Below are 3,288 nucleotides of genomic sequence, written 5' to 3'. Positions count from 1 at the left end.
GTACGAGTATGAATTGTATTGTGTTGTACAATGGGTGTAGGTGTAGGTGTGGCATGTCAGGTGTAGTGCATGTATTGCATGGTGTTGTATGTCGTGTGTGGATACATGTGTGTGATGCACACTATGTGTAAGTGCACATGGTTGAGGAGAAGGCACTAGGTGTTTGTCAGGTGTGGCAACCAATCTCGTGTGCGTATGGAATGAGGACAAAGGTAGAAGCTAAGGATTGATTAAAGGATAAGTATCAATATTTTATTTCAGTTTTATTATGCATGTGATTTATGATTATGGTATATGATGATTACATGTGATCTATGATTTAGGTTTATGATGGTTACATGTGCTTTATGATTTTGATCTATGATGGTTTTGTTTTGAGCTAGCCTGATGTGATATATTTAATCATGATGATTTGGTCAAAGATGCTAGTTTAACTGATTGTGACAGGAAGTGAACATAATTTGAAGTGTACCTTATTGACGAGCTACCAACGAGGTATGATTTGAAGTTATTTCAATTTATTTTTGAATTTAATGGAAGTTATGTGTTTGGTATAGGAAGCACGAAAATGCTCGGTTTGGTGGTTGAAATCGACTGCAAGAATTAACAACAACAGTGAAAGGAATTGGAACATACAAAAGTATGTTGGTAAAGCACTTCAGGAGCAGGGCCATTGTGGGACACTGGTACCCAATAGTGTCCATTGATTTCCATGAGAATTATATGACCAGTATGATGGTTTTGAGGCAGGGATATGCCTTGGTTTCTATATCTTCCGATGCAAGGAAGCCTTGCCAAGGGATGGATTTTTCGAGATGGGGGTGCCAACAGAACTTGGAAGGTGAGTGACTGCACAAAAGGGGTGACCAGATTCCCGAGGAATTGTGTAGCAAAGAAGGGAAGGTCGTGAATTTATTTGTTTTGGTCATTAGCATTGCAAGATGGAATTAGATGCACATTGGGAGTGCACCTTGGAACAATGAGATGGTAACTGTTCACTGAGAGGACAAGTGGCACAGGATTATAACGATGCACATTGGATGCAGATTTGACTTTGACAGTGGATTCTGGACTTCCTTGGAAGGAGATGAATCCTAGCATTACTTTGAGGGTGGAGGTGTGAGCCTCTGGATTACCTTGTTGCAGACGCATGCATCGTATACATTTATTTGTTGGTTGAGAAAATGTATATGCGTGTATTACTGTAAATACTATAATGAGTTGTGTTATAATGCTTCATAGATGGTATGATTATTTGTTGGGTGAAGAAAATGTATATGAGTGTATATGTGGTTATTATTGTAAATACCGAGAGTTGTGTATAAAGCTCCAGTAAATGATACATTTGTCATGTTTTAGCAGATGATCATTGTAAATATTGCAACGGGTTGTATTATAAATCTCCATGGGTAGTATGTTTTATTTTTAGTAGTCTTGTTGGTTATAAGGGTAATTGAACACCGAGGATGGTGTTCCCCCAAAGGGGAGGGTTTTGTAATAGCCTTGGTAAAAATTCATGAAAAAATATATAAGACTACGGTTGATGGAACATGTATTCCAAGCTGAATGGTGGGTGAAAAACATCTTAGTGGGTGTTTATTCAGTTTATTATGGCTAAGGAAATTGGCGAAGGAAACGACAAAGGTTGTGGAAAGGCATGAGGCATTTATTGGCATTTTATTTATCAAAATAAAAGAAATTTGGCGAAAAGGAATGTGAAAGGTCACATGTTGCATGTGAGGAGGAAAATGAAGGAAAATAATGGAATTGAAGAAAATAGAGGCCTCGTTAATAAAAAGGCTTCTGAGGATCAATGGGTAGGGGTTGGTCAGTTCAGTTTTGGAGCTATCTCATTATTCTCTCTCTCTCTCACACTCTTGGAGACTTAGAGTTTTCTTGGAGAACTCTTGGAGGGTGTGGCATACTTGGATTCTTGGAGCAAGAAGGCAAAGGAAGAGTAAGAAAGCGCAAGAGAACATCAAGATCAACAACTGCAGTGGGTTTGGCTTGTAGGTACCGAGTTGCATCTATGTTTTCCTCACTATTTTCGGTATGCATGACACATGCATGTGGTTTCTTGGTTATGATTTTTCATCGACATGGAGTGTTAGAAAATTATATATTACAAAGCAATGGAACACATAAAATATATTGTAGAAATATAAACACATAAAACACATAAAACACATAAAACAAGAGAGACACAGATATACGTGGTTCACCCAAGCTGGGCTACGTCCATGGAGAAAAAACTAGTCCTTCCTTTTATATTATCCAGGAAAATGAAGAGATACAACCTATAGTAGATCCTCTGTAATTCCCTCTTCACTCTCGCACAATCTCCTCTCTCTTTCTCACTTAGAATATAGATATACATAGATGCAATACAATTCCCTCATATATAGCGAGGGGTTGCCTTCTAGGGAAAAAAAACCTAAACTAAACAAACTTCTACCGTCATATCTCCGCCTAATGAATGACCCATATTGACTATGAAATTACAACATTTTACAAGGCAATTTTACATCTATTTTAGCTTCAGGGGTAGCCGCCCCCCCCAGACCCCCTTTGCAACGCAAATATTATGGGTGGCGTTGCCACCACATTATGAATTGGGGTCCAATGCGGTGATACATTTGAATAAAGAAGATAATCGGGCTCCACACCCAACATGGAGGATGGCTGGGATTGACAGTGGATTTCCTAGCCTTGCCATTTCCTAGATAGCCATGGAGATTATGGGTTCATTTCATTGTTTTGTTTTTTTGGTTGGTTCTAATGTTTCCTTAGCTTGGATTGAGTTATTAGTCATGGAGCCTTGGTTGGAAAAATGCTTTGGAGCCCTACAACAACTTGGGTTGAGTTACTAGTCCCGTAGCCATGGTTGGACAAACGCTCTAGAGCCCTTGGTGGGTTGAGTTACTAGTCCTGGAGCCTTGGTTGGACAAACACTCTAGAGCTCAGTAAAATTTGTGGGTTGAGTTATTAGTCCTAGAGCCTTGGTTGGACAAATGCTCTGGAGCCCTGGAAGGCTTGGATAGAGACCAATTTGATGACGATTTTGTGATGTCTGGCCATGAGGTGGAATATTGTTTGATGGGTTGAGGTGGATGGCCTTTGGAAGCCCTCAATGAGTTTTGATTGATGTGTTCTATGAGATCCCACATTCATGCTTGGAATATGGTGCGGGGTGAATGGCTGAAGAGAGATTTGGCTTAGCCATTCTACGATCGGGTGGAACATGGAAGTCCCATCCCGGGTTTGGATTTTGCATCGTCAATATGAGGT

Source organism: Pinus tabuliformis, chromosome 9, assembly GCF_031772625.1.
Source record: "Pinus tabuliformis cultivar Carrire ecotype Pingquan chromosome 9, CPIR1, whole genome shotgun sequence".
In the NCBI taxonomy this organism is placed as follows: domain Eukaryota; kingdom Viridiplantae; phylum Streptophyta; class Pinopsida; order Pinales; family Pinaceae; genus Pinus; species Pinus tabuliformis.
Note: the sequence above shows the minus strand (reverse complement) of the source record.